The sequence below is a fragment of the Saccopteryx leptura genome, chromosome X (genome assembly GCF_036850995.1).
Source record: "Saccopteryx leptura isolate mSacLep1 chromosome X, mSacLep1_pri_phased_curated, whole genome shotgun sequence".
NCBI classification, from domain to species: Eukaryota; Metazoa; Chordata; class Mammalia; order Chiroptera; family Emballonuridae; genus Saccopteryx; species Saccopteryx leptura.
In genome coordinates, this window is record NC_089516.1 from 85366013 (window position 1) to 85377764 (window position 11752).

The window sequence follows — 11752 nt, forward strand, 5'->3', positions numbered from 1 at the left end:
TCTGTACTCTGATACCTCAAGCCAGTAACACTTCAATTTTCTGCCCACCTAAGCAGGCTGAGGAACATACTCAAATGTACGCAAAAGAAAAGGCAGCAAATTCATAAATCTCCCAGAGCACCTAACACAGCTGTTTTTCAAGGGTAGATCACTCTGAATTTTCACTGTTTTCTCACCAGATGCCCCGATGTCTCCCCCGACACACATAGTTCAGCAATCACCAAGCGTTAGGGAAGAATTTATACTTAGATTTTGTATCTCATTCATTGTACAATTCTCTTGCTTCCAAAATTTTCCTCTTAAATTCACAGCTGCTTTTCTAATTTGGAAATTTTCTCTGCTGTCATAATGCTAGAATTTTTGCTGCTATAACCATGTTGTTAGGGAAAATCTATAGGAAGAAAGCCAAAAGCTTGTAATTCTTCCTCTTTTGATTGCATTTTTTGAGAATAAACTTTCCGACGTCTGTCTGCTCTTGGACGACTTCCAGTATTTTAGAATGTTGGGAATATATATATTCCAGACTTCATAATTATTAATGGCACAAGGTTTCACATAATTACTTCACTTTGCTGTCATTAATGGAAGTATTTCAATAAAACAGTACTTTGAAAAGAATCTAAAATGAATTTGTAGGCTCAATGAAGTCATTAGGAATTTTGATAGCGAATTTGACAATTGAACATTTTTTCCATTTTTACTTATTGGTGTCAATGGACAGAATGTCAAGTTTATGTTAGATTTTTTTTTTCATACAACCACAGTAATAGCCAATTGCTAAACCATTCATTAGATCATCCCAGAGACAATCTCATGAATATTTAGATGGTAGAAATCCCCTATCTTATGAAAAAGAGCTGGTTGTATCCAATTAAAATATGATTGGTTAAAGCACACTGTGTATACAAGAAACAATGATCTGATTCAGCAGCTTATTAGCCCATTTGAAATATATAAACTTGACTGAATTCTACTAATTTTTGGTCTATACATAAAGAAGATTACATACTAATGAAATATTCTACTTTATAAAAACTAGGTTAAAAAGATGGTTTTCTTCAACATTGACAGTGGTATTTTATATTTTTCTTTCTCCCCTATAAAAATATGGATTAATTTAGAAAGCTAATTGAGAAAAGATTTTAATTTAGGAGAAAAAATCCCATTAACATCCCCAGATGTAGATATCAATGTGAGATACTCTCAGAAAAGACATTAATTATAATCTGCATATTTCCCAAAACACACATGTGCGTGTGCACACACATGCAAACAAAGAAAACAGACACACACACAGCATCTCGACATTCAAAAACTCTGCATTTCAAAGTCATTGATTCCACTTTTTTTGAGAGTATCATGACATATAAATAAGCAAGTGTCACCTCTTCAGGTGGGTAGCAATTCAAAACATTATTCTTTAACATTTCAGCTTTATAATGTTCAGCACCTTTTTACAAAGAATATCTCTGCATTATTAAAATTTAAGTGAAGATTACAAATAGACCAACAGTGAAGAAGCACATGGTTCAATGCCTTGTCTACTAATAAGAAAGGCAGCTGGTATGACAAGTTCAACTTTATGTAAGGACCAGAATTTCCCTTTGTCACCATACTATGGGCAATCTAAGAATAAGACCATCTAAACTTTCCCTGATTATACTTTTTCTTCAAGACTTCTACAAAATTAGCTTTGCCTTTTGTGTTTTTTTTTCTTGGATATTTTCTCCCCATAGTCCAAGAATTTTGATATTGAAGCCCATGTAAAAGAAAGTTGAAAGGGGAAAAGAAATAGCTAACATTTTAAAATAGAAAAAGAGTCTCTATTTTATTTTGCTGTGGTTTTCAATAAAGCTCAGTAAAATACCTTCCCAAGATTTCCTGCAGTTTATATAGAAATAACAAGGCTGTATCCACAGAGAGTTATTATTTTTCAGCAAAAGAGAGTGAGAGAGAGAGACAGAAAGGGAAAACAGGAAGGGAGAGAGATGAGAAGCATCAACTCATAGTTGCAGCACCTTAGTTGTTCATTGACTGCTTTCTCATATGTGCCTTGACTGGGAGCTCCAGCCGAGCCAGTGATCCTTTGGTCAAGCCAGCAATCTTGGGCTCAACTCAACAAACTTGGGCTTCAAGGCAGCGACCATGGGGTCATGTCTATGATCCCAGTCTCAAGCCAGCAACCCCACACACAAGCTTGATGAGCCCACACTCAAGCCAACAACCTTGGGGTTTCAAACCTGGGTCCTTTACATCCCAGGCCAATGTTCTATCCACTTCACCACTGCCTGGTCAGAGGGAGTAATTTTTTTTAAGTAAGCACAAATTTTAAGTCGTGATATTTTCCAAGGTAAACCTACTTATGTACTTAACATCCATGTAAATAAAAAGAACATGTCCAACTTCATGGAGGCCCCCTCAAATTTCTTCCCAATACCTTCTTCTTTAAAGGTAACTACTGTCAAAAGTTCTATCACCATAGGTAAGTTTTGCCTGTTTTGGACTTTTATATAAATAAAGCATAAAATCTGTATTATTTTTGTATGATATCTCTTGCTTAATATTTTGTTTTGTGATTTATTTATGATGTAAACAGTGTGAGTAATATGTTCATTGTCATTGCTATATAGTACTCCATTATTTTAATGCATCAGAATGTATTAATTTTACTGTTGATGGACATTTTAGATGCAGCCAATTTTGTCTTTTATGAATGCTGTTACTATGAACATTTTATACATGTATTTTGGTGAACATATTCACTAACCTGCAAGGTATACACGTAGGACTGAAAATGCTGAGTCATAGAGTAGTCTCATTTTTGTCTTTAGTAGATATTACCACCTGGGCACTTTTGAATGGTTATCAAGTAAGCTTTTAGGAAATGATATGGATCTTATAAATACCATACTAATACTTCAGCAAGACAGCAATGACTATTCTCTGAGATTCAAGGAGCAAGAATAGAAGAGTGAATGTGAGTCACATTCATTCAACAAGGTTCGGTAATCAATTTAAGATGTCAAGGACTGTATTAGGCACTGGCAATACAGCATTGAGCAAAGCAGTCTTTGTTCTCCTGAAATAACTTTCCAATTTCCTCTATTGAGATCATTTATATTTAGCAGAAAACATAGAAGAAAATCTTTATGACCTTGTATTACAAGATAAATTATCCAGCCTTACCCCTCAATCATATGTTGCAGTCCTAACCCCTAGCACTTCCAAATGTAACTGTATTTGAAAATAAAAAATTAAGCTTGACCAGGCAGTGGTGCAGAAGATAGACCATTGGCCTGGGATGCTGCGGACCCAGATTCAAAACCGCAACGTCATGTGCTTGAGTGCAAGGTCATATGGCTTGAGCACGGGCTCACCAGCTTGAGCATGGGGTCACCAACTAGAGCATGGAATCACAGGCATGACCCCATGGTTACTGGCTTGAGCCCAAAGGTCACTGGCTTGAAGCCCAAGGTCACTGATTTGAGCAAGGTGTCATTGGCTTAACTGGAGTCCCCCAGTCAAGGTACATATGAGGAAACAATCAATGTACAACTAAGGTGCCGCAACTATGAGTTGATGCTTCTCAACTCTCTCCCTTCTTGTCTGTCTCTCTGTCTCTCTCTTTCACTAAAATAATTTTTAAAATAAAATTAAGGTAAAATGAGGTCATATGGGTGTGTCCCAAGCTAATATGACTGGTGTCCTTATAAGAGGAAGAAGAAGAAATTAGAATATATCAATAGACATATATGCACCAAAGAGAAAACACATGAGGCAGCACCATCTGCAAGGCAAGGGCAGAGGCCTCGGAAGAGACTGAATTTTCACCTTGGGCTTTTAGCCTCCAGAGCTCTGAGATAATCAACTTCTGTCTTTTAAGCCACTTAGCACGTAATATTTTTTCATGGTAGCCCTAGAAGACAAATACACCTTGGGTTAAGCAAACAACTTTTAGATCTGAAAGCAAAAGCATAATGCATAAAAGAAAAAAAGTAATGAACTGAACTTAATCAAAACGAAAATATTTGCTCTGCTAAAGATACTATTAAGAGAATGAAAAGCAAGCCACACAATAGAAGAAAATATTTGAAAATTCTCTTTCTGGTAAAGGAATTTTATTAAAAGAGAAATAAAGAATTCTCAAAATTTAACAATAAGAAAACTAAAAACTCAACAAAGATATGAGCAAAATATTTGAGGAAACAATTTGCCAAAGATATACAGATAGCATAAAATTATATGAAAGGATGCTTGACATAGTCATTATGAAAATGCAAGTTCAAACCACAACGAACTGCCTTTACACACTGATTAAAATGGCAAACATTAAAAGGCTGCCCATACCAAATGTTGGTAAAGGAACTGAAACCCTCAGACATTGCTGGTAGGAATGTAAAACAGTTCAACCATGTTAGAACACAGTTTGGCATTTTCTTTATATAAACATACACTTACTATATATCAGAGCAATCCTACTCTTGGCCTTATGTTCAAGTGGAATGAAATCTATGTTTACAGTAAAGCCTATAAAAGAATGTTCACACTAGTTTCACTCATGATGACCCACAGCTGAAAACCATCCAAAGTCCCTCACTACTCAACATGGAAAGGGAATGAATTTCTAAAACTTGCCACAAATTAGATGAGTCTCAAATTCCTTATACCAAGTGATACATATATAACATGTAATTGCACTTACATGTTATTCTAAGGCAAAACTATAAGAATACAGTGGCCTTGGCCGATTTGCTCAATGGTAGAGCATGAGCCCAGCATGCGAATGTTTCAGGTTAGATTCCCAGTCAGGTACACAGAAAAAGCAACTATCTGTTTCTCCACACCCCTTCCCTTCTCTCTCTCTCTCTCTCTCTCTCTCTCTCTCTCTCTTTCTCTCTGTCCTCCTTCTGCAGTCATGGCTCAATTGGAGTGAGTTTGCCCCAAACACTGAGAATAGCTCCATGGCCTCTGCCTCAGGTGCTTAAAATAGCTCGTTTGCTGAGCAACTGAGCAACACCCCAGATCAGCAAAGCATTTCCCTATAGGGTGCTTGTTGGGTGGGTCACAGTGGGGATAAATGCTGGAGTCTGTCACTTTGCTTCCCCTGCTCTCACTTACTTAAAAAAAAAAGAGAATATAGTACAACTCACTGGTTGCCAGGGGATAGAGTCTGACTACAAAGATGACAAGAAAGAGGGTTGGGAATGAAAGGAGCAGCAATAAAACTGATCTGTATCTTGAATATAGTGGTAGTTGTTACCTAAGTCTGCAGATTTGTCACAATTCATAGAACAGTCACCAAAGAGTAAATTTTACTGTAGATGAATCAGAAACAATGATAAAAAATTGATGGATTTAAATATCCACACACAATCCTTCCTCCTAAACATTATTTGTGTAGTTTTCTAAAAGTCAAGATAGGTTCAAGGATGAATAAAAGTAAAGCAAAAGATACTGGGCTGTGTTTGGAGAAATAGAAACAAGGTATTACTGCTAAAGAGCAAGGCTGAAAGAGCCGACAGGAATGGATTTATGGAGGGCCTTGTGTGTTGTACTGTAGGGAATGGGAGCTATTACATGATTTGGAGAAAGAGAACGATATGGTCAGCTTTACATTTTAGATAAACCAGCCTGCCTGTGATATAGACAAAGGATTTGTCGTGTAGAAAGAATATAAGAAGGGAGATCAGTTAGAAGGTGTTTGCTGTAGTCCAAGTAAGATATAAAAAAATCCTGAGCTCAGGCAACTATAATGGGAATATAAAGTAGGGGAAGATTTCTGAGCCCTGTATAGGTGCATATGCTCAGGAGAGCTGGATGGGGAGTAATGACCTCAAACAAGGAACTTTTCATTTTGGAAGGCTTCTGAGTGCCGTCTCACTCTTTTGTGTCAGTCGTAAGGGACAGAATCATTGCTTCTGGGCTCTTTTTACGTTTCTATGATGGGAACACATAGGAATCCCAGGTAATTTGTTTATTTTATTTTATTTTATTTTATTTTTATTTTATTTATTTATTTTTTGATAGAGGGAGACAGGCAGGGAGAAAGAAAAGAGGAGGACAAAGATGAGAGGCATCAACTTGTAGTTGCTTCACTTTAGTTACCCATTGATTGCTTCTCATATGTGCCTTAATGGGGGGTGTGGGGAGATAGAGGGTTGCTGAGAGGCTCCAGCCAATCCAATGACCCTTTACTCAAGCCAGCAACCTTGGGTCTCCAGCCAGTGACCCTAGGATCACGTCTATGATCCTGCACTCAAGCTGGCAACCTCAGGGTTTCGAACTGGGGCCCTCAACATTCCCGGGCCAATGCTCAATCTACTATACTACCACCAGTCAAGTCCAGGCATTTTTTAAGTCCTTAGCCTCACATGTTTTTCAGATGTTTCTATGAAATCCAGATGGCAACCAAATAATAGTAACTAAACGACCTATACCTAGGATGGCCATACATCTCATTTTGCAAAGAGACCTGTTTACTACTGATTGCCAGGCATAATTATTTTAGTATATTAATAATAAAATCTCCTTTCATGCTTAAAAGGGCCCTGGTCTGAATGGTAAATTTTATGGTCACCTTAACTTATAACAGCTTCCCCACTTGACAATTCTTCAGGGAAAAGAGAAACAAACATAGAAAATGTCAATAAATTCATCTTTGAATATAAACCAAGAGAGATTTGTTCATCCACAAAGGCCTATAGAAAAGTAAAACTGTGGAAATGTAGATAAAATGAACATAAAGGTAACCACTTAATGACCTATAAATAGGCCCAACTAATGCACTTGCTCCTCAAATAATTATTGAATTCTTCCCGTTTACGTTGTCTCCCTGTGTACTAAATTCTGTGTTCAATTGAAAACCTTACCATTCCTTGTTACTTAAAGATTTCAACAGAATGCCCTAAGGCCTTGAAAAGAATCAGGAGGTTGTGACTGGTTGCTAGGTCCCTGATTGTTCTCCTTCAAAGAGACATCCTTCATCCTGTCCTCTGTAATCATGGGAGAAGCCAAAGCAAGCCTGCTCAGTAGGACTTCTTGTGAAATATCACAAATTCTGCACTAAATCACCACCTCACTCAGCTGGGTCCACACAGAGCAAACAGAATAGAAAGAAGCATAACAACTTTGGTTTGTGGCTCACTGTTCTGTCACACCCAAATTGATTTTTGATACACCTCAAACCCAGTTTTCACACTCTGACCATAAAGCTAAAATATAATCCTAGCCCATGTGAGCCAATATAAAAGTGGTGAACAAATGGAGTACTGAGGCAGAGACAATTGGAAGAAAACTAGAATGGCATGTTCCTATTTCTACCCATCTTACTTAAAGCCGTAAGATATAAATAAACAGTCGTAATGAATTACAATCATTGTTACCTATAATCAAAAGAGAGGTTGCCATTATGTTGCCTTTTTAAAACATTTTTTTGCTTGATCTTTGGTTTTAAGATAAATGAAGAGTCCTGCAAACTCTTCACAGGTTCAACAGCTTGAATTAGATACTAACTCAAAAGATTAATACTTGGCTCTTTTATCTCTGTAACAGTCTGATGCCTTCAAGCTTTCTAAAATGAAATTGAATTTGAATTAGGATAACACTCCTGAGGTCTGTAAATTGTCAGTTCTCAAAAGGTTCCTTCTTTATATTCCATATTCTCTTTTTAAAGCCTGTATGACAGATAGGTTAGACCCCATTCTAAGATGAAACATGCATGTCAAAAATTGTCTTTTTAAAGGAACTGATCTGCTTTTCAATTCCATTAAATCGAAAAGACATCTACATAAACTTTACCCACCGAAGATGATTTGACATGGTCAGCATGGACTTTTGCAAAGGGGTAAAGGAAAGGGCCTTCCTGAGCATCCGTCATCCCCAGCTGGGCCCAGAAGAGGTACTAAATCAGTTGCCATCACCATCTGTTTCATTATTTATTATGTTACAACTGTAATTTATATCTCTATATCTATCTTCCCCACTAGACTCCATGAATTGCTTGAGGGCAGGGGTTATTTCCCATTCATCTTTATTTCTTTGGCACCTAGCATGAAAGGATTTCACTAAATTGTTGTTGAATAAATGAATAGGGTCTTATTTTAATTTTCTTAGAGGCCATACCTATATAAAACTCTTAACACTGCTTCTCACATAGTAAGTGTTCAGTAAATGTTAACTGTCTCTTACTATAGCTATAATGCTGTCAGATGAAGCTGTACTGGAGATTTCTATTGGTTGTTAAATTTTCAAGAATTTTACAAGCTGATTGTTAAATTATGGGTAGTTAGAAATATCCTTTGGTGGGAGTATTTACACCATGGAAATTGGCAATTGTGAAAATTCTGCACATGAGACTACCTCCCTCCCACCACCAACATCAAAGCCAGCTCTTTACCATTTATTAGCTCACCAACTAAGGTCAGATGACCTACTATCTTGGACCTTGAATCCATCTAAATATTTTAGTGTGCACATATGCTAAAATGTACATATGATATGTGTTGAATTTAGGAGAGAGGAAAAAAGAAAAAGAAAAGGGAAGCATGTGGGGAAAGGGATATAATCTGCCAGCAACTGAGTGAAACTCTAAACCCAGCCTCCCATCACAGCTCACCTTCTTCTGACAATAGCTTTTGTGACCATGTATGATACAGTCTTTTAGTGGGTTTAATTTTGGCTCATAAATAATAACTGGCTGGTAATCTCAAAAGTGAGAATTCAATCCCCTTAGAAAGAAATCTTTACAAGTTATGATATTGACACTATAAAGATTTTTTAACTTTATTTTTTCATAATGAAGTAGGTTACATTAAAAATTGGTAAGTTCTAGGCCCTGGCTGGTTGGCTCAGTGGTAGAGCGTCGGCCTGACGTGCAGAAGTCCTGGGTTTGATTCCCGGCCAGGGCACACAGGAGAAGTGCCTATCTGCTTCTCCGCCTCTCCTCCTCTCCTTCCTCTCTGTCTCTCTCTTCCCCTCCCGCAGCTGCAGCCGAGGATCCACTGGAGCAAAGATGGCCCGGGCACTGGGGATGGCTCCTCGGCCTCTGCCCCAGGTGCTAGAGTGGCTCTGGTCGCAACAGAGCAACGCCCCGGAGGGGCAGAGCATTGACCCCTGGTGGGCGTGCCGGGTGGATCCAGGTCGGGCGCATGCGGGAGTCTGTCTGACTGTCTCTCCCCATTTCCGGCTTCAGAAAAATACAGAAAAAAAAATTGGTAAGTTCTGCCCTGTCTAGAGAACTCAGTTGGTTAGAGCATTGTCCCAAAACACAGAGGTTGCCAGGTTGATCCCCAGTCAGGGCACATGCAAGAACAAATTGATATTCCTGTTTCTCTCTCTCTTGTTCTCTCTCTCTCTCTCTCTTTCTCCACCTTCTTCTCTCTCTAAAATCAATAAAATAAACATTGAAAATATTTAAATAAGTCAGTAAATAAGTAAATATTAGTAAGTTCTTTGTGTAAATGAGGAATGTTCTCATGGGAGCCAAGTGCAGATCTACAGAGATATTGCACAGTGAATTCTCAGTAGGTGGGCCTCTGGTATCCCACTTCTCCAAGCCTGATCTGCAGACTTCTCCAGACTCAGCCCAAACCTGCTGAATCAGGATCTGTATTTTAATAAGAACGTCAGGTTTTTCATATGGAAATAAAAGTTTGAGAAGGCTCTGCGATCACCCCTAAGGCCACAGTTAACTCCAGGATTCTCGGCTTCCATCCTGACTTGATGAAGACACACAAATCATGCCTATAATATTTTTCAGGAAATAAAATGTCAGCATAAAACATCTCTTCATTAAATTGCAGGCACAAGTTCCAAAATCATGTCGACATACTTAATGATAAGCAAAAAATCAGCAAGATGAAATCCAAAAGCAGAAGTCTGAAATCTATGTTTAGACAAACTCTAAAACAATGGAATCAAGCAAATTGATGGGACTAAAGCTTACGGAAGCATCCAGGGGCCTGACACACAGGCAATTCAAATCTGATCCTCCTGTCCTAAATCCTGAGCCCTTTTCATTTGTTCTCATGGGTTTTTAGTATTTTGTAAGTTTTCCAAAGTCACTGCAAGAATAGAGAATGACTTCTTACAGTAGACTATTTAGTAAGACCCTTAATTACAACGCCTGCTTCTTTTGGCCTCTTCCCTCCTCTCACTGACCCTGGAACAGAGCATTTTATCACGTGCGTGCCTCGTCACTGCTATTGATTGATACTAATTATTAACAGCATTTTAGAGAGTGCCTTTGTTTCTACACCTTTTCAGCTCTTACCAAATCTCTGTAACACAACAAAAAAACAAATCCATGCTATAAATTATTTATATTGATAAATAATATATACGATATGAATTTTAACAAATCAATTAACAACTGGTACACTGTTACAATTTCTAAATAATAACCTGCAACTGCTATTTTTAATTTAAGCATTATACAATAAACTATTCATTGATTTGAGAGAGAGAAAGAAATAGAGGGGGGGAGGGGTAGGGAGAGAAGCAACAACTCACCATTCCACTTAGTTATTTCATTGAGTTGTGCACTCATTGATTGCTTTTCCTTTTTGCCTTGACAAGGAATCAAACCCAAGACCTCAGTGCACCAGGATCATGCTTTATCTATTAAGCCACCTAGTCAGGGCCTCCACTGACCACTTCTCAGAACCCTTGCCTCTATTTCTGATTTCTGCTGGGTAAAACAGAGTTGAGGAACTTTCTCTAAAAACCCAGACAGTAAATATTTTAGGCTTTGTGTGTCATATAGTCTCTGTCACAACTACTTAAAAACAGTGATAAAATAAGCCAACCAATGAGAGAATGAGCATAACTGTATACCATTAAAACTTTATCTACCTAAACAGGCAGACCAGTTTGCCAACTCTGAGGTAGAAAGTTCTGTATCACAAGAAGCCCAGGGTCTCCTCTTGTACTTCCTCCGGGTAAATATTGCTCCATTCACATGGATTTTCCCTCTTCCACCACAGGAAACCAATGACTATGACCCGAACACTTGTGTAGGCAAAACATTGAAAGTAAGGTAGACATATTTGCACAGATATGTCTATTTTTCCTACCATTTCTACATCTTTCCTCTTCTGTCCTTGTGTAAATGCAAAGCTCTATTCTGTTCTGCTTATATTTCTCAGTATGATCCCAGAGGGAAATTCACACACTAAAAGTTCTTCTTTGGCTCTAATAATGGAGAGGAACAGGTACATGAGCCAAAACTGAGCTAAGTTGCTGTTGGTCCAATAAGTTTGTAAGTATGATGTATATGTTTCCTCGCTTTGGATGTGGGAGACAGGCTATAAGTTGGCAAAGTCCTTATAGCCTAAGGCTTAGTTTTAAGACTAAGCCTTTCTCTCACTTCTAATACCAAGATTTTCTCAAAACTGAGCTTTTCCCACACCCTTGACTGTTGTATGATAGGGGGTGGTGCACTCTTATGAGGTATCCCATTTATGCCTCAGATAAGTGGCTTTGTATCAGAGACTTCTTTATTTGTATATTGGATTAAAGGCTTTAATTTCTACACTATAAAATGAAGCAGACTAGGGGCTCTCTCTCTTGGTTCCTGCCATCAGCATTGGAGAGGAGAGGCAACCAAGATGGCGGAGTGCTAAAGGAGAAGCCAGTTTGTGCAGTTTGTGCAAAGAGAAGGAGATGGGGTACAAAGGTGAATACGGCTGGTGGGGCCATTGATTCTAGGAAAACTCGGATGAGTCAGTGGCTTTGGGAGCCCTGAATGGAAAGG